This window comes from Pan paniscus, chromosome 1 (assembly GCF_029289425.2).
Source record: "Pan paniscus chromosome 1, NHGRI_mPanPan1-v2.0_pri, whole genome shotgun sequence".
NCBI lineage: Eukaryota > Metazoa > Chordata > Mammalia > Primates > Hominidae > Pan > Pan paniscus.
In genome coordinates this window covers 65,130,122-65,156,321 of record NC_073249.2, presented here as the reverse complement: position 1 = coordinate 65,156,321, position 26,200 = coordinate 65,130,122, and the positions used below count along the sequence as shown (strand labels likewise).

At 40.1% G+C, this 26,200-nt stretch overlaps 1 protein-coding gene and 1 pseudogene across 2 annotated transcripts in view; both read left to right on the top strand.

Moving 5' to 3' along the window:
* C1H1orf21 (chromosome 1 C1orf21 homolog) overlaps nt 1-26,200 on the top strand; it is a 241,398-nt gene that overhangs the window by 176,056 nt on the left and 39,142 nt on the right. The gene's annotated exons all lie outside the window — the stretch shown is intronic.
* Nucleotides 1,488-13,075, top strand: LOC100992180 (tRNA (uracil-5-)-methyltransferase homolog B-like; annotated as a pseudogene).

The window sequence follows — 26,200 nt, the reverse complement described above, 5'->3', positions numbered from 1 at the left end:
GTCAGTTCAGCATAAGCGGTGCCCTGCTTTCTAACCTTCCTAGTCCTGTGTATTTTCTGCATCATGATTTATTAACAAGTACTTAGGTCATTTAGCTGAATTGTGGAGCAAGAGAGTTAGAGCTAAGATTTCCTGATTGCCAAGGTTTTGGTTCTTTGCTTCCTCTATATTAGAGATTCTGTTAACTACTATGAGATGCACATCTTACCATCATCAATAATGCTCTAGAGACACTGCCTCTTTCTTTAGGTTTAACACCTACGTTGCGTTATCTTTTAATCAAGTTCTTAAATGTGATAGGAGAAAAAACAATGGGTGATAAATGCTTCTGCATGAATAAAAATTAACTGCACATGTAATGAATACAATTTATTTTAAAATGTCTTCTGCAGCAAAACATTGTGTTGGTTAAAAGTTACCAAGCTGAGGTTAAATGGGTTTTAACTAAAAATTACAAGCTCACCCTACCCCAAAGCACTACCACATGCAACTCTAAAAATACCAAATGGATAAAAACCTTAAAATTGTTCAACAGCTCCCCCTAGCATACATAATTTCAGGCTGTCAGACTAGAAAGCAAATTCTAGTTATCATTTTTTACATGTCTAGTTACATGGGCACCTTCTTGACATTATTCCTGAATTGAATGTCTGAAGGTAATTATAAGCAGAGAATAGTGTAATCTAGCAAAATGATTTCTTGTGAAAATATTTTCAAAATGATTTTACTTGAACTCTGGCTATCCTCTATCCATTGTCGCTGCTTTGGTTGGCTGGTTCGAGGAGATTTCTGTTTTCTTTTGGAACAAGCCATCTAGGAAAGAAAATACAAGGTTGGGGGAAGTTCTTAAAGAAGATTGTGGAAATCCACAAGGTGGACGGAGAATATTTAACTGTCTGGTGAATTTTAGGAACACAGTCTCAGGGGTTTGGGCTCTTGAGCAGTTTAACCACTCTGTGACCTAGTTTCCTCCTCTATAAAATCAAGAAATGCTAATAGTACTTATATCATAAGGCTGTTGTGGTTACTGTGCACAAAGTGAATTCTCAGAGGTGATCAACAGTCATTGTTAGCATTATTTCACCGTGGATGCTTGAATGAGGTCAGGATCTACAACCTGCGCTCTGACATTGGAGATACCTGAATTCAAACCCTCTGAGAGACCTTGGGCAAATTGCTGAAACTTGGTTTCCTCATTTCTAACTAGAAGTAATAATAACAACTACTGCTCACTACTCTAGAGTTAGAATATATATGCAAAATACCTGGACTGGACTGGGTAGAAGAGATAGAACACAGCTGTTGGTCTTACAGAATAATAATAATAATAATTCTCTTTATTTACTTATTTATTTATTTTGAGACAGAGTCTTGCTCTGATGCCCAGGCTGGAGAGCAATGGTGTGATCTCAGCTCACTGCAACCTGCGCCTCCCAGATTCAAGTGATCTCCTGCCTCAGCCTCCCAAGTAGTTGGGACTACAGGAATGCACCACCATGCCTGGCTGATTTTTGTATTTTTAGTAGAGACCAGGTTTCACCATATTGGCCAGGCTGGTCTTGAACTCCTGACCTCAAGTGATCTGGCCTCAGCCTCCCAAAGTGCTGGGATTACAAGTGTGAGCCACCACACCTGGCCTAATAATAATAATTCTCTAAGGCTAAGAGAACAGGAGACAATAATACTATAACATTCTGTAAATTGGAAAGCTGAGAGAGTGAAGAGTTGCATTTCTTAGCAAACCCAAGAAAGCCAGTTATATGTAGAATGAACCAGAGGCTCAGGAATTGCTAGCACTAGGGATCTCTGGAAACCTTAGCTGGGGTCTTTTCTAATTCGGCTATCACAGGACACAGCGAGTCACCTCTGCCGTGTTTCACCTGCTGCTTACATGGCACACAGTCCAGAATTAGAAGGTGAGGTTTGAAAATTCAACTGTTTTCGTTCTGCTACCTACAGAAGTTCCACAGTAGAAAGGAAGGAGACCTGGATCAAAGGATAGGCTTTAATTATGCCACTAACAGTATGACCTTCATCAAGTCCTTTACTCTCTCTAGACGTTAGTTACCACTGATGTAAAATGAAGGGCTAGACTAGACTACCCTTAAAAGTGCCATCCTTGCTCTCAAACCTCATGATGTTAGAACAAAAAAGTATTTCAGGACAAGACTCTGAGGTTGACCTGGTTACTTTTCAGAAGTGTGGGCACACACATATGCACACACATAATAAATTTAGAACAGAACAATATTATATTCTGATATTATTTATGAGGATAATTAATAGTATCTAAGAATTATTGAATATCCACCATGTTCCAGGTGCTTGCACTATCTTGCTTAATCTCATTTGATATAATAATAGTGTTTTATGAGAGAAATTCTGTTATCTTCAGTCTACAGATTAAGAAACTAAGGCTCTAAGAGTTTAAGTTACTTACAGACTTTACAAACATTAAGTGGCAGAGTCTAGCTTTTAAAGATCTGGCCACCTTCAGAGCCCTGGTTCTCTAGACCTCACCATGCACCTCTTTTCTGAACACTGGTGCCTCTCCAGAAAGGTCATCACATTCATTCCAGTTCCTATGGTTGCTTTCAGTTTGTAGTATGACTTTATTACCTTCAACTGGAAAATTATGTGGGGTGTCCCCCTGTAAAGTGGATTGGCATTGGAATTATAAACAAGCCAAGTACCATATTTCTCTCACGAAGTCAGTTTGCTCTGAATTCTCAAAGTCCACAGGCATGTAAAAGGCCCTGCATGTGTGAAATTACACATTATTAAAGTCCTGCATATTAAACCTTTACAGGATCTGTAGTTTTCCATTGTGACCAAACTTATACAGATCACTGTTGTTCAATAGATTACATGGCCAATTGTCCTTGGGACTGCAGACTATTTATAAATCTACAAGTAAATATTTTAACCAATCTGTGTATGTAAATTTTCTGTTTAATGTTGATTTTTGAGTATAAAAATAAGGAGAGGACATTTAATGGATGGAATGAAAGAGATAATATATTAAAAGGGGAGGGGAAGCTTAGGGGAGGCTGGGGGTGAGAACTCCTTCCAACTTTTGTTGTATGTTGTTTAAAATTGTGGATTAGGGTTATGAATGCTTTTGAGGAAGGTCTCAAAAGAAGATCCCCCAGCAAAGTAGGGAAGGGTACTTCCCGAGAGGAGTCGAGGTGCCCAGGCCAGCTGCTATACTGGCACTGGGAGGAGCCCCACGTTCTGCCGTACCTGCCCCCAGGTTGGCTGCATGTGCCAGGGAGTAGTAGAAGTGCCCTGCTCAACAGGAAATGACTCTTTCCCCGCCACAGTAAACTGGGCCATCTGCTGCCCTTTTGGTTTGCTGCCTCGATTTTGCAGGTTGGAGATATTAAGGCATGAAGAAACCAAGTGACACGCTTCAATTCAGAGCCTAAAGAAGAGTAGTGACACATGTCGGACAGCTGCCGTGTTCAGCACAGTCCAGAGCGCGCCATATATATGAACTTGTTGTTCTCACCTCAACCCTGAGAGGTGGATTTCAGTGTGTCTTTGGATGGCAAGCATTAAGAGAAGAGTCCTAACACACAGCCTCAGGTGCTTCCTCTCTATGGTGGGTTTCTTCTCCAAACCAAGACTGCTTCCGTGGTGTGCCATAAAACCACCAGGTTGGACACAGCTCTTTTGGGGCATAGTATGTAAGGGAAATTTCACCCATGTGGTAGCCAAGAAGTGTCAAAAAGGACAAAAAAGTCAGAAGAAACCAAGCCATCTGGGACTACCAGATGATTCCTGGCAGGAAAGGCTGGCTGGTGTTGTGATGCTGCTCTGGAGGCTGAGCTATGAACAGCTCAAGGTGAAATTTTACAAAGACTAGAGTCTCACATCCAAATGCTCGATGGAGTCAATGTGACAACAGCTGCACCCAAATCTGAGGGGCTGTATTGTCTTCTCCATCCTATAATACCATCTCCTGTCATCAGTGGCTACAGAAATAAGTCCACCTTCTCTGTGAATCAGGGTCCAGATGGCAATCCAAAGACTGTGGAATATGACCTGGGAACTTGAAGAGACGGGAACATCGTCTGTGTACAGTCTAACCATCTGAAAAACATCCTTGAGAAACACAGTCAGGTGGCACAGTACTATGAAGTATTCCTTCCACAGTCTCCAACAGAGCCCTGCCTTCTTCATGAAGGTGGTTACTGGTGTGAGCTCACAGTCCACACCAATAGCCTAAGGCACACAATGGCTGTCATCACATTCCATCCCCAGGAATTAAGTCCAGAGGAGCTCCATGTTCAGAAGGAGACTGTAAAGGAATTTTTCATTAAAGGTCCTGGAGCAGTCTGTGACTTGACTTCACCTGACTTCCAGGAAAGCAGGACCTGTTTCAGCCATCATCGGTCCACCTACCAGCTCTTGTTTGGGGAACCTTATATCTTTAAAGATCTCCTGGGCTTGAAGGTCTGCATCTCTCCAGATGCCTTTTTCCAGATTAACACTGCTGGTGCAGAGATGCTGTATTGGATTGTAGGGAAGCTGAGTGCAGTGAACTCTAACACCATCCTCCTTGACATCTGCTGTGGAACTGGTGTGATCAGCCTCCCTCTGGATCAGCTACATCGCAGGTCCTTGGGATTTCATTGGTGGGGCAGGCAGTGGAGGATGCTAGGCAGACTGCAGCCTACAGTGGCATCACCAGCTTTGAGTTTCATACTGGTCAAGCAGAGATTTTTCCAGGGCTGCTAAAGTCAAAGGAATATGGACAGTTAATTGTTGCTATGTGAACCCAGCCCATGCTGAACTGCATTACAAGGAAGTTCAAGCCATTTGAAACTTCAAGGCCCTCCGCATACTAGCTTTTGTTTCCTGCAAGCCCCGTGATGAAACCACAAGGAATGAACCACACTGAAAGTTCCAGGGGCTAATCTTGAGACAATCAGGCATGAAGACTGAGCTGTGAAATTCCAGAGATGACCTCAAGGCAGTTAATCCACAACCCAGCCATTGTTGAGGTGACACCCAGCTGCACTCCAGGTGCACTGTGGCTGAAGACAGCCACCAGAACAAGACACCCAGACCTTGTACCCAGCACACTCCTGCACACCTCCCATTCCATGTTCACCATTTTAAAACCCTCTCTCTAGCCTAAAGTTTGAAGTGATTCCCTTGAGGCTAGAGCCCAGGCATTCTCCTATCTGCTAGCATTTGAGAGCGACTTTCCTTTTACCACATACACACACAAAAAAATTGTGGTAAAATATACATAATATAAAATTTATCATCTTAATCATTTTTGAGAATACAGTTCAGTGGCATTAAGTACATTCACATTATTGTGCAACCATCACCACCATCCATCTCCAGGACTTTTTTCATCTTGCAAAACTTAAACTTTGTACCCATTAAACACTAACTCCTCCTTCCTCGCTGTTCCCAGTCACTGGCAACCACCATTCTACTTTCTGTCTCCATGAATTTGACTACTCCAGGCTGCTGTGCATTTTAGAGAAGTTCTTACGTGATACTGTGAGTATTATAAGGGAATAATATTTGATATTTATTGGCATTACAACCTAAAAGTCTTATGGTGAAAATATTTCAAAGATATTTAGAGTAAAATGATGCATGTTAAGCTCTTTTTCCTCCTTGAAGTAACTTAAAACCTATTTTTTAAAAAACACCCTGAGGTTCTTATAACTCAGCTTAAAAGTGATGGTGCCCGTGCACCGGGGTGACTGCTGTTTCTTGCTCTCTTTTTCTCCCATGGAGCCACAGTCACAATTTTAGTCAAGGTTACAATGAAAGCACCACTCCTTCTCTTTGATGGTCCTCCATTCTTGTGCCTCAGCTCCAAAGGTCATTCTGCCCTTTCTGTGCCCAGCTTCATTCTGAGTGGGATTAATGTTACTGAACCGTGTAGCACACAAGTAAAGGAGGACAAATGCTCATTCGTTCTTTCTTTCAACCTTTATTGAGTGCCTACCACATTACCTACTATATACAAAGATGGACAAGACGTGAACACCGTCTTTAGGGGCTTGCATTTTATTAAGTTGAAGCGTTTAAAGGAGGCTGTAGTAAGAAGAGACAGATATGTAAACAGATAAGCCAAGGCATTGGGATAAGTCTCTGCCAAGAATAGGGAGGGAGACAGTGGTTCTACCCAGGATGAGAGGGCGTCAGCATGGTGTTTTCTTTTGCTTTTCTTCACAAGCCTGATGGAGTGTACCATGCTACCTTGACTAGCTTCTGCAGTTCCTTTTCATAGTCTCTGGAGGAACTGGAGATGTTCCAGTGATACAGAGCAGTAGAGCAGGTGGTGGTTCGCTAATTTGGACAAGGAAGCAGCAGTTCCCATTGCCACTTGCTTCTCATTTCCATCATCAGTGGTCATTAAATGAAAGTGTGCACATTTTCTAGAGCGTGGTTGAAAGTCCTTTTGTATACAGATAAGCTAAATTCTGTTACTTGCTTTACACTTTGTCAGAGACTGAACTTTGGAAGGTTAAATGAGGAAATGCTCATTCATTTCTGGATTATGGTATTCTCCTTTCAAATAAAATTACCTAAATAGACAACTACTTAATTTGGAGGAAAAAATAAAATTAAACTCCAGACTGGGTGCAATGGCAGGTGCCTCTGGTCCAAGCTACTTGGGAGGCCAAGGATGGAGAATCACCTGAGGCCAGGAGTTCGAGGACAGCCTGGGCAATATAGCAAGACTTCCATCCCTAAAAAATAAAATAGATAATAAAACTTTGTACAAGACAGAATGATGATAGAAACTGGCTGTGACAGGGTGGTACTATTTTGAAGATTGGGGCCAGGGATGTCAGAACGGTGAGCTAGGGTTGGTAAAGGACTTACTGTTGTCAGTTCAGGAAGAGGTCACTGTGCTGTGGAGAGGACTATGGCATAGCCATATGTCCTAAGTCAAAGCCTACAGAAGCCAAGAATTTAGGGCCCTTTAACTGAGTCTTCAAAAAGTAGCATGGACACTGCAGTCTGGTCTATCCAAATCATCCTCAAAACTGCAGTTTCCTCTTGATAATAGGTAAAGGATATTTATTTGAGGGAAAAGCTGCCACTTAGTTATGTAATATCATTCTGCCTTGTTCACCCTAGAACACGGAATTAGGTAGAGGTGGCAAACAAATTTTATACTATATTAAATAAGATTTAAATATATATTTTTCAGGCACAACTTTTTTATTTTTTTATTTTCGCTGTGTTTTTAAATCAGTAAAAGACATGGGATCCTAGAAGCTGCAGTGATCTAAGTAGCAGCAAGTTTGTGCGTATATCCTTTTTGTTTTGTTTGTTTGAATGTTTAAATAATGTTTAATAAGTTTAAATTATGTTAAATATGCTGAAATGTGTTAAATATGTTTATGTTTGTTAAATATGTTTAAATTATAATGTTGTTTAAATTATCACACTGCTGCCACAGTCCCCTTGCATGAAATTCTGCACTATACATACTAATTGTAGTAAAGTTACCCCTATATCTCAGGCAGGGCAAACAACTCTGGAAGATAATTTTCACTGAAGTCTAACCAAACTTCATTAAATGGATTCTGATAAGATTATAAATGACATGAAAAATAATATTTTAACATCAGGTCATCAATTTAAGAAAAGGGTGTGCTTAGACACATTTTTAAAGTTTTTAAAAAGTAATATTCTACCCTCCTATAGTCCTCAGAATTAAAGCATAGTGAACAGGAAAGAAAAGGAAAATAATGCAACTGAGTGCTAAGGCAGAACATCTTGCCAGATGTAATGAAAGTGGCGTATTCACTGTCATGGGTTGCTTAACGACCAGGAAACGTTCAAAGAAATGCATCCTTAGGTGATTTTTGTCGTCATGTGAACCTCATAGAGTGAACTTACACAGGTTCTACACACCTAGGCTCTATGGTATAGCCTGTTGCTCCTAGGCTACAAACTTGTACAGCATGTCACTGAGCTGAATCTTGCAAGCGTTTATACACAATGATAAGTATTTGTCCATCTAAACATCTCTAAGCATAGAAAAGGTACGGTAAAAATACAGTATTATAATATTACGGGACCCCTGTCATATATGCAGTTCATCGGTGACCAAAATGCTGTTATGCAGCATGTGACTGTGTTTAACAACTGGCTTTACCTAGTATCAATGCCGGCTATATGTATTACTTGGTCAACTTGAATGACCGTTTAGAAGAATTTTGATTGCCTTTCGAGTAGGCTTTATCTTACCAGTTATACCTGGTCCATCTACCCCCTGTTGTTTGCTGGAGACACTTCATCCCTTTCCATGACTTGCCTGGCTTTGACTTGCTTTGGGCTGGAAAGGGGCAGCTGCTGTTTATCATCTATGGCCATTGGGGGATTTCCAGGATTCTTGCCCTGTCATTAAAATTGTGTGTACCTTCCAGACCTCTCTCATCATTAGATATTGGAACATAAGGGGGGAGTTCAAAAATATGTGGACTGCTCTTTTCCTCATCCTCTTTAATTTATATAGATTTGGCCTTTTTAAGAATGTAAAGTATTTATTGAAAAAGATGGACATGCAGAGTTTCTATCCCCTCTTGGCCAGTAACTCTATGGCCTTGTTTCCTTGATGTTCTTCTTAATGTTCTCAACTGTGGGAATGCTTACCTCATATAGTTGTTATGAGGATTGAATGATAACAATTAATACAGATAACAGCAATAATAGTAATGGCTGGCATCTATTGGGCTCTTACCACATGGCAGGACTTGTGCCTGGCATTTCATCTGCACTAACTCAGTTAATGTCCACAGGCCTTAGTCAGGTGTCTGGCTCTTGGGAGGGGTGCTGTCAATGAGAGCTATTATTTTTGTTGTTATTGTGTTTATGATTACAAGAGACCATAAGAGACAAGGAATCAAAAGCTGTGTTTCTCCTATCAGATTATCAAGGGAACATCAGTGAAGAATATACATAAGACCTCATGTAAGGAACAAATTAAGCATGATTGTGTCTGTATTCTAGCAGTTTATCATCTACAACATACAACTCTTTGAGAAAGGAGGCGTAGGAAGAGGGAGCGAGGGAGCGAGAACATGCATATAGGTAAATGGACCAGTATACATACTATTCTGTTCTGTTTTGTAAGCATGCTTTCTGGAAAATGACTGTTAGACAGCAGATGTAGCACTCATATTTGTGAGTTTTCATTTCAGCAGTTTACTGAAGTGAAATTTAGAGAAATGGTATAAAGTCTCTAACATTTCTAGTAAGTTCTATCGATCAGAAAACCTTGGAGTTTGCTAAAGTCATTGTTGAAGATGATCATTGGTAAAAGTTTCTACTGCATTATGGTATAAGCCAGGATCCATGCAAGATTTTTTTTAAAAAAATTATGCTTCAGGCCAGGTGCGGTGGCTCACGCCTGTAATCCCAGCACTTTGGAAGGCTGAGGCAGGTGGATCATGAGGTGAGGAGTTTGAGACCAGCCTGACCAACATGGTGAAACCCCATCTCTACTGAAAATACAAAAATCAGCCACGTGTGGTGGCATGCACCTGTAATCTCAGCTACTCAGGAGGCTGAGGCAGGAGACTCGCTTGAACCGGGAGGCGGAGGTTGCAGTGAGCCAAGATCACGCCACTGTACTCTAGCCTGGGAGACAGAGCGAGACTCCTTCTCAAAAAAAAAAAAAAAAAAAATACACTTCAGTCAAGTGGATGCCACCTTGTATGTAAGTCTCATGGTGTAGGCACTCTCTCAGCCCATGATCACTCTGGATGCTTGCAGAGATCTTCTGTCAGAATCAACTTTGTTTCTAATGGAGGAAAAAAAACTATTTTAATATAGTCATTATTGCTGTATGTCATTGTAAACAGCCTATTAACCCTTTTCCATTTACCCTGAGAATACTCACTGATGGCACTTGCAGCTGCAGCGTTTACCCCGAGATAACTTTCATCATGCAAAATCTCTTTTAATATTATTTTCACATCACTCTAGTATATCGACTTTGGAAACAAAAGACATCATTCTATTCATACCATTCTGTTTTTAGTAGTGGTATTTCCATTTACAAAATACAGTAATTCTCAATCACTTAAAATGTCAAGTCCTAGAAAACGTAACATTCCTACGCGTGATGTTAACATCATTCTCGAAGAGTTCTTGGCCGAAGATTCATTTGATGAATCCGATTTTTCCGAAATAGACGTTTCTGATGATTCAGACAATTCTGATGTTAGTTTTGTTTAGAAATAACTCCAAAAAGGGTTTGTGTATTTTATTTTCACATTGAAAGTCAGATTTGCTTCAGCCTCAAAGAGCATGTTTACGTAAAATTAAATAAGTGCTGGCAGCGAGCTTCACTTTTTTTTTCTACACAGGAAAAGCGTTAACAGTTACTTTGAAAAAATAATATGATAAGTGGTGAATAATGTGGAGTATTGGTGGCCTGGAATTAAAAATTCAACCTGGATGACAGGTTCATTCATACCCCAAACCTCAGCATCAAGCAATATATCCTTGGTACAAACCTTCACATGTACCCCCTGAATATAAATTAAAAGTTGAAATCTTTAAAAAATTAAAAATAAAATAAATAAAAAATTCAAACTGCCTTTTACTTCAAAGTAGAAATGAAGATAGGCCGGGCACCATGGCTCATGCCTGTAATCCCAGCACTTTGGGAGGCCGAGGCATGCAGATCACCTGAGGTCAGGAGTTCGAGACCAGCCTAGCCAACATGGCGAAACCCCATCTCTACTAAAAGAAAAAAAAAATACAAAAATTAGCTGGGCGTGGTGGTACACGCCTGTAATCCCAGCTACTCGGGAGGCTGATACAGGAGAATCGCTTGAACTCAGGAGGTGGAGATTGCCGTGAGCTGAGATCACGCCACTGCACTCCAGCCTGGGTAACGGAGCAAGACTCCGTCTCAAAACAAAACAAAAAAAAGAAGTGAAGATAATATATACCTTGGAAACATCGGAAGACTCAAACATTTTGTGATTCTAAGTGATTGTGAAAACTCTGATGTCAGATGCATCTGAAAAGTTTAAATTGTTTCATGAAATGTGCGTATGGAAAAAGTAATACTTCTAAATATGATTTTCACATAATATGTGAACTTAAATATATATGTCACTGAATTAACAAACCATATAAGTAGTCAGCTGAAGGTTTCAACCACATCCCTAAAGGATTATGTATTTATGTTTGCCAAGACACATTTCTGAGGATCTCATTGGAAAGACAGGAACCACTTTACATTTAGACCTATATGATTCATTAAACCTCCTAATCATGTTCTTTAACTTTTTTTTTCTTTGCCTTTTACTCAAGTAGGAAAAGATTTTCACTTAAGTGGAGAGGCAAGGAATAAGGGCAAAAGGAAACTGGCTCTTAAGACTGACTTGACTAGCAGGACCTAGGGCGTGAAAAAGAATGGAGAGAATGTGCTTATTATATCTTTAATGAACCCTTAATTTGAAAGCCTCCTAGTGAAAGAGCCTCAGAGGGAAGAGCCGTAAGAGCAGCAGGGGATGTGGCTCATTTGTTCTCACTCTTTCTCCCTGACCAGCAGCTGTCCCTGTCGGGCTGCGGAGGGCCCAGTCCTGTCACTATCCCGCATCCACAGGACGAGCTCAGCTCGCGTGTCTTAGGGGAATGCACACCAAATTTGAGGGCAAGTGTGAAGAAAGAAAGTATGGGAGTTTTTAAGAAAGCTTCTAAAAGGCTGAAAAGATATGCAAATGAAGAAACTCGGGGCTCAACACACCACTTTAAAGGACTACAGGATCAATTCTGTTTGCAGAGTTTAGAATGAAGATATTTCTAGCAGTACATTTCTCAAAAGGGAAAGAAGGGAGAAAAAAAGAATGGCACTTAGTCTCTATTGCTAAATACCGTATTTCAATTTTGAAGAACATTTTTAACCCAAATTCTAGCTACAACCAGTCTCTTCCTAGCAGCCTTGGACTAAAAGTACCTCAGAAATAGAACAATGCCAGATTTGATTATTGACTGTTCAGATTGTGTATAGAAATCTAGTGACTGGCTCCACATTGTAAAATAATTATAGCACAACAGAGATGACTCTTGTATTAGTTAAAAAGCCAAGAAGATGAAGGGGTACACTGTTAAAATATTGACTTCCCTTCATTTACTCTGACTTCTGATGGGAAGAGGTTGCAGAGGGGTATGGAAGAGGGTGTATGAGTAAGGACCTAAATTTACAATTAACCAGGACTAATCATAGAAGTGCTAGAAGAAGTAATAAATGAAAACAATCCATTTTTTCCATTAGTGAAAAACTTAAAACCCCCTGTATGTGAAAACACAAAAAGGTAAAAAAAAAAAAAAAAAAAAAAAGAACTTTAAAAAAATCATAATACATGCAACAGAATCCATACATTTTATATCTATGTATACTAATAGAAAAAAATTTTAATACAAACAGTTCATACCAGATGAATTAGAGAGGCTTTAACTATGGCTTCTCTTCTCCTAGCAAACCCCCTGACCCCTGCTAAGAGACCCCCCAACCCCTTAATACAGTGTAGGCGCCTGACTAAAGGTAGGCTAACCAGTGTTTCCCTGGGATGCTTGTAATTGATACAAACAGGAAGACCCTCTTGCCTGTTGGGCCACAGAGGTGGAAGGATTGAATCTGGGGTTGCCAGGAGGTCATGAAAAAAAAATGAAACCAAAGTGACAAGCAAAAATGGGAGACGGGGACAGAGGGCATTGCTTGACTCCCTGAATCCAGTCAGGCCCAAGCCTGATCAGCTTCATTCCTGTTAGGTAAACCAACATATCACTTTTCTGCAGAGGTAAATCAAGTTGAGTTTCTGTCACTTTTTTTTTTTTTTTTTTTTTGGCATAGAGTCTCACTCTGTCACCCAGGCTGGAGTGCAGTAGTACAATCTCGGCTCACTGCAACCTCCACCTCCTGGGTTCAAGCAATTCTCCTGCCTCAGCCTCCTGAGTAGCTGGAATTATAGGCATGTGCCACCACATCCAGCTAATTTTTGTATTTTTAGTAGAGATGGGGTTTCACCATGTTGGCCAGGCTGGTCTCGAACTCCTGACCTCAGGTGATCTGCCCACCTGGGCCTTCCAAAGTGCTGGGATTACAGGCGTGAGCCACCGCACCCGGCTTCTGTGGCTTTTGAGGGAAGGAGTCCTAACTGCTACAGAACAGACAGTTCTCAGAACCTTCTATCCTCTCACTGTCTTGCCAGTTCCTCTGCTCTGTCCTCATTGGCACTGCCGTGTGCATTGCCCTAGCCAACTGAAATTTCTTCTCCCTCTATTGTCCAGGGTCCTCTCAAGCCTCCACTACCACCCAGCTTCAGGCCCACCCTTGTGTAGTCACAGTCTATGGCAATGCTCAACTAAACTGACTGCCCTGTTTTCCTCCCCAGGATTACTGCAGCAGGCTCCTAAGCAGCCTCCCTACCTCCAGTTCTCATGGGTACTGCTGCCCGAGTGGTCTTTCGAGAATTCAGATCCACTCTTGTGACTTTCCTGCTTAAAACCCTTCAGAGGCTCTCCCCATGACTTTTGGAATAAAACCCCAAATCCTTAATTTGTCTTGCAAGGCCCTGGGGATCTGGCAGAGGTGCACGGCTCAGCTTCATCCCCTGCCGGCCTGCACTCTGCACTCCAGCCAGGAGCCAAGCCAGTGCTGTAAATGGGTTGAGACTTTTGGGGACCTTGGGATGGATGAATGCATTTTGCATGTGGGGTGGGTGTGACTCTTTACAGCCCAGAGGGCACACTGTGGTAAGCTGAAGAATGATGTCCACATCCAAATCCACGGAACCTATAAATATGTTATGTTACATGGTAAAAGAGACTTTACGGAAGTGATGAAATTAGGGATCTTGGCTTTATCTCGAATGCTTTCAGTGGACACAGTATAATCACAAGGATTCGTACAAGAGGGAAGCAAGAGAATCAGAGTTAGAGAAAGAAGATGTAATAACAGAAGCAGAGATTGGAGATAGAAGATATATTACACTGCTGGCGTTGAAGATGGAGAAAGGAGCTATGGACCGAGGCGGGTCGGTGATGTGTAGAAGCTAGAAAGGCAATGAAACAGGTTCTCTCCTGTTGCCTTCAGAAGGAAGGCGGCCCTCCAGAAGTGTCACGTCATAAATCTATGTCATTTTAAGCCACTGAATGTGTGTTAATTTGTTAAAGCAGCAGTAGGAAAACAATATAGCAGATTTTCTGGGCACTGACAGTTTTGGAATTAAAGAGAGTTGTGGGTGTGTCCAGCTTGTTCAGGAAGGCTGGAGTCTGATTTTAATTTTTGGCTGGCTTCTATGGCACAATGAGTGTGAGAAAAATGATCTGCCTGTAAGAAAAACTAGATCATTTAACTTTTTGTTTTTAGCTTTGACATGTGCAGTTTCTCAGTTTAGTGGGAAAAAAACTGGCAAGGTTTTGGTTAGTCACAGAAAAAGTTTAGCAATTCTGCACAAATGGTGGGTTTTTATTTGTTAAAATATCAAAGACATGATGGATGATACATTTCTTTGTTATAATATTTTGTTAACTTTTACCAATGTAATTTTATTTTTCTGGCAATATTTTTACCCACCAGAAAAATCTAGTTTTAAAGCATGTTTATTCTGTAGTAGTCAGGTTCTTTGTCTGTTTTTTGTTTTGTTTTGTTTTGTTTTTGAGACAGAGTCTCACACTGTCGCCCAGGCTGGAGTGCAGTGGCGCCGCCATCTCAGCTCACTGCAACCTCCACCTCCGGGGTTCAAGCAATTCTCCTGCCTCAGCCTCCCGAGTAGCTGAGATTACAGGCGCCTGCCACCATGCCTGGCTATTTTTTTTTATTTTTAGTAGAGGTAGGGTTTCACTGTGTTGTTCAGGCTGGTCTCGAACTCCTGACCTCGTGATCCACCCACCTCAGCCTCCCAAAGTGTTAGGATTACAGGTGTGAGCCACCATGCCTGGCCAGTAGTCAGGTCTTAAATGCAGTCTCCTGGGGACCAGGCAACAGGCATAGTTAATAGCTGAATTCCTAAGATCTTTGGTCTTATTTTGGATCACAGTGAATGTGATTCCCATTCACATGTGTTTTGTCTCATTTGATAATCAGAGAGGAGAAATTAGAAATGGAGAAAACAAGGTAGGGTTGTATGTATGCAGCTTTCTGGGGTATAAACCACGGATTTTGTCTCTCTTCTATTTTATTGTGTCCAAGTGGCATTTAGCATAATTGACTAGTCCTGTTCCACTACAGTAAGCTAATCAAGTACTTTTAGTTTGTTTTGAAGTTTAAGCTCCAAATGGCATTTTGGCCCAGTTTAAATCATCAATACAGTTTTTTCTATATTTCTGTGAAATACCTATATGTTCATAACAAATAAGATACTTGACAGAGTTACATATCAGACTACTAAGAAGAGGAGACCTCTGTGATTAATCTTAGATAGCTAGATAGTTCTGTGATCAAGAATACATACATATTTTATTAATTAGCATTATGGTAGTTATTAAGGCTATCCATAAATATTCCAATTCTCCTTCCAAGCACAAGAGTAGGATTGTATAAAGGGAATTAAAAAATAAAAATATAAACTTTCTCAACATAAGCTCTGTCACGTTTGAGACAGTTTTGTAAGCAATGATATCCGTCATTTAGTCCATCACTAAAGAACTGAGGACCTGGCATCCATCCTCTTGTGAAGGTTAAAAAAAACAAAAAAAAAGGAACTGAGCGTCTTGGTAATTTAACCATATCAATGCGGTTTTTTTTTTTAACATATTAGCTGAATAAAAATGGGTGCCCTTTAAAGTTCTTTTTTTTTTTTTTTTTGAGACAGAGTCACTCCATTGCCCAGGCAGGAGTGCAGTGGCTCCATCTCGGCTCATTGCAACCTCCACCTCCTGGGTTCAAACAATTCTTGTGCTTCAGCCTCCTGAGTAGCTGGGACTACAGGAGTGCACCACCATGCCTGGCTAATTTTTTTTTTTTTTTTTTTGGTATTTTTAGTAGAGATAGGGTTCCACCATGTTAGCCAGGCTGGTCTCAAACTCCTGGCCTCAAGTGATCTGCCCACCTCAGCCTCCCGAAGTGCTGGGATTATAGGCATGAACTACTGCACCTGACCTAAAGGTATTTTTTTAATATAAGCTGGGTTTTTTTTTTTTTTTTTTGAGACGTGGTCTCACCATGTTGCCCAGTCTGGTCTTGAACTCCTGGCCTCAAGCAATCTCCCACCTCAGCATCCCATCAAGATTTTCTTTTTTTTTTTTTTTTCCTTTTTTTTGTTTAAGATGGAGTTTCGCTCTTGTCGCCCAGGCTGGAGTGCAGTGGCACGATCTCAGCTCACTGCAACCTCCACCTCCCGGGTTCAAGTGATTCTCCTGCCTCAGCCTCCCGAGTAGCTGGGATTACAGGCACCCACCACCACACCTGGCTAATTTTTGTATTTTTAGCAGAGACGGGGTTTCACCATGTTGGTTAGGCTGGTCTCGAACTCCTGACCTCGTGATCCACCCTCCTCGGCCTGTCAAAGTGCTGGGATTACAGGCATGAGCCACTGCGCCCAGCCCAAGATTTTCTTAAAGTAGAGATGACTCCTTGTGTGAAAGATTTTTTAAAATTAGAAAACAAAAAGTCAGAAGGAGCCAAATCAGGACTGTAGGGTGGATGCCTAATGATTTCCCATAAAAACTCTTGCAAAATTGCCCTTGCTTAATGAGAGGAATGAGCAGGAGCCTTGTCATGGTGGAGAAGGACTCTCTGGTGAAGCTTTCTGGGGCATTTTTCTCCAAAAGTATTGGCTAACTTTCTCAAAACACTCTCCTAATAATCAGGTGTTATCATTCTTTGGCCCTCCAGAAAGTCAACAAGCAAAATGTCTTGAACATCCCTAAAAATTTTTGCCATGACCTTGACTCTTGACTGGTTCACTTTTGCTTTATGTAGACCACTTCCTCCTCTTGGTAGCCATCACTTTGATTGTGCTTTGTCTTCAGGATTGTACTGGTAAAGCCATGTTTCATCTCCTGTTACAATCCTTTGAGGGAATGCAGATCAGGTTCTGGATCTCACTTATTTAAAGTTTTCATTGAAAGCTCTGCTCTTGTCTGCAGCTAATCTGGGTGCAACAGCTTTGGCACCCATTGAATGGAAAGTCTACTGAACTTGAATTTTTTAGTCAGACTTACATAAGCTGAACCAATTGAGATGTCTATGATGTTGACTATTGTTTCTGCTGTTAATCATTGGTCCTCCTCAAATAGGGCATGAACAAGATTGATTTTTCCCTTACAAATTGATGTGGATGGTCTGCCCCTGTGGGCTTCATCTTCAACATCATCTCATCCCTTCTTAATATGAATTATCCACTTGTAACCTGCTGATTTCTTTGGGACGTTGTCCCCATAAACTTTTCAACAAGCATCAATGATTTCACCATTCTTCCACTTAAGCTTCACCATAAATTTGTGTTTATTCTTGCTTCAGTTTTAGTAAAATTCATATTGCTCTGATAGGGGCTGTTTTCAAACTGATATCTTATCCTTAGTGCCTTGAACTAGATTCTGTTCAAACATGTTATAACTAGTCAGTACAAATTTATTTTGGTGGAAAAAATTTTGAAATCCATGCATAATTTTTTCATAATACACGTTTTCCATGAACTTTTTTGAAAACCCCCTATGTATTTTTTTCCTCTCTTGAATTTAGATGTGGTCCTGTGACATGCTTTGGCCAAGTAAGTAGGAACATCTAACCCTTGCTGAACTCCAGCCATGGTGATTATAAAACCACCTGTTGACATGGGGCCTCCATTAACCCAAGTCGCTGGGTGATTAGATTAAGCAGAGCCATCCTGCAGCCTGTGCTGGTCGTGTAGTGTGTGCAGGAGATAAACTATTAATATTGGCTGGGCGCAGTGGCTCACGCCTGTAATCCCAGCACTTTTTGAGGCCAAGGCAGGTGGATCACCTGAGGTTGGGAGTTCCAGACCAGCCTGACCAATATGGTGAAACCCCATCTCTACTAAAAATACAAAAATTAGCCAGGCATGGTGGCATGCATCTGTAATCCCAGCCACTCAGGAGGAGGCTGAGGCGGGAGAATTGCTTGAACCCGGGAGGCGAAGGTTGCAGTGAGCCGAGATTGTGCCACTGCACTCCAGCCTGAGTGACAGAGGGAGACCCTGTCTCAAAAAAAAAAAAAAATTAATACTGGGGGTCATTTTTTACTGTAGCATAACCTACCCTATTCTGACTGATTAAAAACACTCTGGGTAAAAATTGAATGTGGTTCTTCCAAGTTCGTTGATTTTCTGTGTGTGTATATAATACTTATTTGAAAAACTTGGAGATATATTATCTTTTTAAAACAGCCTTAACTTATAATTCCCAGTGGAATTTATATCATAGCTTGTTTATTTTAATTATTGACATGGTGACTTAATGACTTTTAATAAATTTGTTGGTATGCAATTAAATCTGTTCTGAGCAATTTTTTACAACTCTGTTTACTTTCTTAAGATTGTAAATGTTTGCAGTCTACCTTGAAAAGCAACTTTGTGAAAAATGTTAGGTGCTTTAAAACTGATTTGCCCCACTTCATGTTTGTTTGATATAAAATGAGATACATGGCTGTATTTTAATTTATAGAAAAATAACTTCCAAAAAGCTGAGACTTTACATGCCAACTTTATTACAACTAAATAATTGTAACAAAATACTAATAACTCTAATAATCTCTGTGGACAGGTAATTGTAATGGAAGTATTGACTTCAGGTAATTGTATTGATACTGGTGGCTTGAGTTAATTGTTGAATCTGGCAGCTTGGGCCTTTTCATTTGTAAACATCCTGAAATTCCGAGAGTCAAGGTGGCTTCTCTGATCACCATCATTCAGAAGACAAGATAAAATTCCTTTGTATTTGAAGGAGACAGTGTCCTATCTCATGTTAATACCGCTTGAGAAATCAAGTATAAGACATCAAATGGGATTGTTTTCTTAGAGATTACATCCTGTGGGTTACTCCCCCAAAGCTAGCATTATTATTTATTTTATAGCCAAATTTTTAAAATGTGTGTGTACTTCACCACAAATCTCTTGCTTCTAGTTGTCAAATTATTTTTTCTAGTTTTCATGTGCTTCTGAAATGCAGTTGTGCAAATGTACACACACACATGCTCACAGTCTGTGTGCAGGGCACACCCTTTGAGAGTCCCAATTTAGGGCTTTTATGTCTCCTCTCTGTGTAGGGCACTCATTAGCAGTCCCAAGAGCCGATACTCTAATCCCCACTACTTTTCTCTAGGCCTCCAGCATCTATCTGGCCCCTGAGATTTCTCTGTAAGACAGACTTCCTATTGCTGAACCCAGAAAAACAAAATGAGATTCCTCTCCAGACTATCAATTCAGAACCAATTTGCAAAGGGAACCTTACAGGGCAACAGCTTTCTTAGACTAAGTGGGATAAAAAAGGTAAAGAAGTGATAGGAGAAAAGCACTTCCATTCCTTGCAGACAATGCTTTTAGTCGGCATCCTGAACATGGGTGTTGTTCCCTTCAGTATTAAGAAGGTGAGGTTTGAGGGAATGTTTTTTTGTTTGCTTGTTTGTTTTGTTTTTTGAGGCAGAATCTTGCTCTGTCACCCAGACTGGAGTGCAAGGGCTTGATCTCAGCTCACTGCAACCTCCACCTCCCAGTTTCAAGAGATTCTCCTGTCTCAGCCTCTCGAGTAGCTGGGATTACAGGCACACGTCACCACGCCTGGCTAAATTTTGTATTTTTAGTAGAGGAGGGGTTTCACCATGTTGGCCAGGCTGGTCTCAAACTCCTGACCTCAGGTGATCCGCCCGCCTCGGCCTCCCAGAGTGCTGGGATTACAGGCGTGAGCCACTGTGCCTGGCCGGGAATGTTTTAAAGAAGATCCTCTTGATATTTTCACTGTCCCTTTGGGAGATACCAAAGGGAATAAGGGATTGGGAAGCTCGCGACAACAGCATAAGTATAGTGAGTTTGACTGTCTTCAGCATCAGAGAAACTAAGAAGAGAATGATCAGTTTACTCTAGACACTGACAAGTATATTCGATTCATAAAGAAATAAAATTACTTCAAGCAAAGGAAAAAATTGTTTGATTTGTTGTTTAAATAAATCTGTCACTACCTGACAGTAGTAGTGCAAACATTCTTGAGAAATGGATGTTTTTCCCAACTGATGGAGCCCCTAAATATTAATAATAAAAAAAGTTAAAGAGTTTGCTGGTCTGGTGGGTCTCCCGGTCGACCCTGAGATAGCTCCACGGAGCCCCAAGGCTTAGGTTGAAAGCTGGCTCTGTAGAAAGCCAAATGGGGAAATACTAAGTGTAAAGGATCTTTCTGCTGAAATAGACGTTCTCAAACTTTTTTGAGTGAAGAATAACCTAAGACTCTTGTTTAAAATGCAGATTCCTGGGCTTCACTTCCACAGACTCCCACTTGAGATGTCTTGAGTGGGGCCTGGGAAACTCTATTTTAACACACATCCCAGATGATTCTGATTCAAGTGTGGATGGCTGATGAAAAACGAACTGCCTGTGGAGACTCTGTCAAAAGCCTTTATCTTAGTCGCAGTTGGTCTCGGTTTGTTTTAGGGAGAATACTTAGTTCCCAAGTGTCAAATACCATCAAAATAGTTTTTTCTTGCTAAGAGAAACAATATCTTAGTTGCTTCGTCTGTCATCTCGCAATTTATTCTCTTTTCTTATTTCTGGAGCACCTCAGATATTGCATAGCTCTCAGCCCCCTCTGCTGGGTCTGCTTTATCCGAGCTGCTGCTGGTAGTGAACCACGTGTCTCACTGCTCCCACCACTTTCTCCTTCCCCCTCCTTCCAGCCCTGTTGGTTTGTTTGCTTGTTCTTCTTCTTTTTTTTTTTTTTTAAGAAAGCAGATCTCTTTAAACCTACCCTTTCCCAACACACAAATCCCAAAGTAGAAGTTAAATGTTTATAAACAAATATAAAACTGACTTCTTTATGCAAATGCGCCAACAAGTTAAGTATACACATGCTCCTAAGGTGGATTTTCTGGAGAATACACCAATATAACAAGCCTTAAAAAATCATGTTTTTCAAGTAAATAAAACCCACAGTGAGATCCCACTACACACTACCTAGAATGACAGTAGTTGAAAAGACAATGCCAAGTGTTGGTGGTGCAGACGTGGAGAAACTACAGCTCTTCTGCATTGTTGATGGGAATGTAAAATGGTGCAGCCACCTTGGAAAACAGTTTGGAAGGTCTTAAATAATGAAACATAAACTTACTATGTAATCTAGCGGTTCTACTCCTAGGAATCTACCTAAGAGAAATGAAAACATGTCTACAAAAAGACTTCTATCTGAATGTTCATAACATCGCTATTCATAAGAACCACAAACTGAACACAATATCAATGTCCATCAAGGGATGGGGAGATGAACAAAATGTGGTGTATCCATACATTGGAATATTATTTAGCAATGAAAACAAATAGAATACTGTTATATGCTACAATTTGGATGAATCTCAAAAACATTATGCCAAGTGAAAAATGCTGGGCACAAAAGGCTAAATATTGTGTGATTTCATGACATGAATCTAGAAAAGGCAAATTTCTAGAGACTGAAAGCAGATCTGTGGTTGCCCAGCACTATGAATGAGAGCAGAGATGACCTGTAAGTGGTGATAAAGGAACTTTCTGGGATGATGGCACTATGTTGAAACTGGATTGTCGTGATGACTGCATAGCTCTATAAATTTACTAAAATCATTTAATCATATAGTTGTAGTGGGGGAATTTTATAGAATATAAATTTTACCCCCATAAGGCTGTTAAATATTTGTTTTTAAAAATAAGCCATATAGCATAATTAAATAATTAATAGTTCTTTTCTCTGCAAAAGAAATAGAGAGGCACTATGGTCAAAGTGTGGTCTGGGGGTCCCTGAGACTTTCTCAGGGAGTTCTTGAAGCCATTTTCCTAATGATACTAAGAGGCTATTTGCTTTTCTCATGGTGTTGACGTATGCACTGATGCTGCAACAGCAACAGTAAGGTTAACTGCTGGTGCCTTAGCCTAAACCAAGGCATTGGCATCAAACCTTCTTAGTAGACATTGTATTCTCCACTGCTGTTTTCACTTAAGAATGCTCTCAATGAAGCAGTAAAAATTATTTAATTTTATAAAATGTTGTGGCTTGTGTGCATACCTTTATTTAACTTTTATTTTCAGTTCAGGGGTACACATGGAGGTTTGTTACATAGGTAAATGTGTGTCATAGGGGTTTGTTGTACAGATTATTTCGTCACCCAGGTATTAAGGCTAATATCCATCAGTTATTTTTCCTGATCCTCTCCCACCTCCCACCTTCCACCCTCTAATAGGACCCAGTGTGTGATGTTCCCCTCTATGTGTCCATGTCTTCTCATTATTTAGCTCCCACTTATAATTGAGAACATGCGATATTTGGTTTTTGTTTCTCTGTTATTTTGCTAAGGATAATGGCCTTCAGTTCCATCCATGTTCCTGAAAAGGACATGACCTCATTCTTTTTTATGGCTGCATGGTATTCCAGATGTATATGTACCACATTTTCTTTATTCAGTCTACCACTGGTGGGCATTTGGGTTGATTCCATGTCTTTGCTGTTGTGAGTAGTTCTGCAATGCACATGTGCCTGTGTGTGTCTTTATGATAGAACGATTTATATTCCTTTGGGTATATAATCGGTAATGGGATTACTGGGTCAAATGGTAGTTCTATTTTTAGATCTTTGAGGAATCACCACACTGTCTTTCAAAATGGTTGAATTAATTTACACTCCCACCAACAGTGTATAAGTCCACAACTTCAATAGCATCTGTTATTTTTTGACTTTTTAATAGCCATTCTGACTGATATGAGATAGTATCTCATTGTGGTTTTGATTTGCATTTCCTGATGATCAGTGATGTTAAACTTTTTTTCATATGATTGTTGGCTGCATGTCTGTCTTCTTTTGAGAAGTGTTTGTTCATGTCTTTTGTCCACTTTTTAATGGGGGTTGTTTGGGGGTTTTTTTCTTGTAAATTTGTTTAAGTTCCTTATTGATGCTGGATATTAGACCTTGTCAAATGCATAGTTTGCAAAATTTTTCTCCCATTCTGTAGGTTGTCTGTTCACTCTGATGATAGTTTTTTGTTTTTTGTTTCATTTTGTTTTGCTGAGCAGAAGCTCTTTAGTTTAATTAGATCCCATTTGTCAATTTTTGCTCTTGTTGCAGTTGTTTTTGATGTCTTCGTCATGAAATCTTTGTCCATTCCTATGTCCAAAATGCTGTTGCCTAGGTTGTCTTCCAGAGTTTTTATAGTTTTGGGTTTTACATTTAAGCCTTTAATCCATCTTGAGTTAATTTTTGTATATCGTGTAAGGAAGGGGTCCAGTTTCAAGCTTCTGCATATGGCTAGCCAGTTATCCCAGCACCATTTATTGAATAGGGAATCGTTTCCTCATTGCTTGTTATTGTCAGGTTTGTCAAAGATCAGATAGTTGTAGGTGTACAGGCTTATTTCTGGGTTCTCTGTTTTGTTCCATTGGTCTATGTGTCTGTTTTTGTACCAGTACCATGCTGTTTTGGTTGCTGTAGTCCTGTAGCATAAAGTCAGGTAGTGTGATGCCTCCAGCTTTGTTCTTTTTCCTTAGGACAGCCTTGGCTATTTGGGCTTTTTTTTTTTTTTCGGTTCCATGTGAATTTTAAAATAGTTTTATTCTAGTTCTGTGAAGACATTGGTAGTTTAATAGAAATAGCATTGAATCTATAAATTGCTTTGGGTAGTATGGCCTTTTTAACAATATTGATTCTTCCTATCCATAAACGTGGAATGTTTTTTCCACTTGCGTCATCTCTCATTTCTTTGAGCAGTGTTTTGTAGTTCTCGTAGAGATCTTTTAGCTCCCTGCTTAGCTGTATTCCTAGGAATTGTGTGTGTGTGTGTGTGTGTGTGTGTGTGTGTAGTGAATGGGACTGCATTCCTAATTTAGCTCTTGGCATGACTGTTGTTGGTGTATAGGAGTGCTAGTGATTTTTGTTTTTGTATGGTTTTTTTTTTTTTTGAGATGGAGTCTTGCTCTGTTGCCCAGGCTGGAGTGCAGGTCATGATCGATTCTCCTGCCTTAGCCCCCCAAGTAGCTGGGATTAGAGGCACACACCACCATGCCTGGCTAATTTTTATATTTTCGTAGAGATGGAGTTTCATCATGTTGGCCAGGCTGCTCTGGAGCTCCTGACCTCACATAATCTGCCTGCCTCAGCCTCCTAAAGTGCTAGGATTGCAAGCATAAGCCACTGTGCCCAGCCACGGTATACATTGATTTTGTACCTTGATTTTGTGTCCTGAGACTTTGGATGCATATCTTTTTAATAGCCTGTGTGATGAAATGGGAAGTATGCATAAAGCATTTCTTCTGCATGTCCAGGTTAGATGGTTATCATGGAGAAAAGCACCTCTGTAGCTGATTGAGTTGAAAGCTGAACTAGGCATTGTTTTTTATAGGACATCTTCTCTATTTTAAATATATATATCTCTGGCAGATAAATTATGGATATTCAGACCTGGTATTTGGTAAATCATTTTCTTAAAAAAGAGTAAGGGAGCCTGACACTTCAAGAAAAATAACTGACAGTATCTCTTGCCAGTGATAAAATTCAAACTTTAAACAAAATCTATAAGTTTGGAAAACTTATATTCACTACCATGAGCTTGACAGCTTCAGTCAATGGTTTTCTGATGAGATTGATGGTGATTTTAACAAATGGGATTTTTTTATGTTGTACAATGAAATGTGTCAAAATTTGGAGATTATAGGTAAAAGGGTCTTGACACTAAAAAGTTTGAGAAATGCTGAGCTAGTAGTGAACAGCATGGAGTTTGGGGCCAAACTGCTTGGGTTCAAATCCCTGCGCTACTGCTTATTACTTGTATGGTCTCAGGTAAGTGCTTCACCGCTGTGTGCCTCAGCTTCCTCATCTGTAAAATGGGGATAATAATGGTACCCAACCATGAGAGGTATTGTAGGCATAAAAATGAGTTAATATATATAAATATTAGTGAATGTTAAAATGAATTAATATTTGGAAGTGCTTAGAATAATGCCTGACTTACAGTAAGTGCTCAGTGAGTGGTTATTATTGGTCTTGGTGAGAGAAAATTTGTAAAACTGAGCAAACACATTGTAAATACATAGTAGAAGAAAGTTTTTTTGGAATTATATGGGAAATCCTAAACTGCTTTTCTTCCTGTTGCCTCTGTCTCACTTTTGGCCCTGGAAGCGCATTCCTGGGAGTGATGCGTTACTGAGGGCCGGCTTCTTCTCAGTCCTGCTTGTCCATTGAGCCTCTGTTGTTTGGGGAGATCCTTCCTTACTTAGCAACCACAGAATGGGTTTTTAAGAAAGACTTGCTGAGGCAACATAATTTTCAAGGGTACAGTTAAATAAATGGAATATAAACAACATACCACTGTATATCCTTTGCATTTTTAGAATTAGAAGCCACTTTCCTGCCTCAGCAATGTTTAAAATTACAGTGCATTTCTTTTAAGCTCAAAGAGTTGCAGAAATTATGTGAAAGAGAAAGAGGATAAGGTCTTGTTCATTTTCAGTGTTTAATCTAAGACAACATAAGATTTAAAGGAGAAAAGGACCAACTTGGAAGGAACTTAACGCCTTCAGTCCTACAAAGAGACTACATTTGAGCTATTCTTACTTCTAACTTTTAAAAACACGTGAATGACTTTTTGACATCGTTCATTCATTCACCAGTATTTGCTGAGTGCCGCTCATGAAGTGCCAGGCCCCTTACCCCATGTGGTAAAGAAAGGACCTGGGCCCTGCCCTTCTGGTGTGAGTGCATTCGGGTTTTCTAATTTCTCCCACCTGCTTTGTAAAAGATTAGGAGTGTTCATCTGCTGTTCCCTGACATATGTCAACAGACAGAACAATATGTTTTATCCTTCTTAAATGTTCATGAAAACATTCTGAAGTTAGTATAAGGTAAAGAAGGTAAGATAGACTGCAAGAAACTTATGATTGTTTCTTTTCCTAAAAGAAAAACAAACAAAATCACATATTTTTTGGAGTACTGATGATAGGCACATAAGCTCATGTTTGATGGTTAATAACAAACAACCAGAATATGTAAGTCATTGGAGTTTCACTGA